This window comes from Myotis davidii, unplaced genomic scaffold, assembly GCF_000327345.1.
Source record: "Myotis davidii unplaced genomic scaffold, ASM32734v1 scaffold609, whole genome shotgun sequence".
Lineage (NCBI taxonomy): Eukaryota > Metazoa > Chordata > Mammalia > Chiroptera > Vespertilionidae > Myotis > Myotis davidii.
This window is the reverse complement of record NW_006300164.1, coordinates 1,601,100-1,601,636: the sequence shown is the minus strand read 5'-3', so window position 1 is coordinate 1,601,636 and position 537 is coordinate 1,601,100.

Below are 537 nucleotides of genomic sequence, written 5' to 3'. Positions count from 1 at the left end.
CATTTATTTATTGATTTCTTTTTTCAAAATCCAAAAAAGAAATAATGTCGGAGCAGGGAGGTTTGAGCCAGCGTCATCCAAAAAGCTCTCACGGGGGCCTGGGCCTGCGCGATTCCCCCAGAAACCCCCGCGCCCGAACCTGGAGTCGGAGGCAAACCCCCCACCTCCGCACGTGGGGTGACTTGCATCTAAAGTGGGAAAGCGAAGGGAAGTGGGTTGTACGTGTGGGTGCTTGTCCGTGGACTTTTTGAGAACAGGCTTCTGACGGCGTGTTCTGGGGCGCCGTGTGCGTTCGGGGCACCGATCATGAATCTTTGTTTCAGGGTCAGTGTTATGTAGTTGCTCATGGGTCTTGCCTGGTCTTGTTCCTTCCGGAAGCTCCTCCGCCCCGCCTGGGCCTTGGCGTTCAGCGCCGTGTAGTGTGAGGTCAGGCGTGGCTGCGTGGCACCGCCTGGGCCCGAGTGGAGGGACCCTATCCTTTTGTGGGGAAAGACGCTGCCTGGGCCGCACCGCCCGACGCCCGGGCACCTCCGCGCT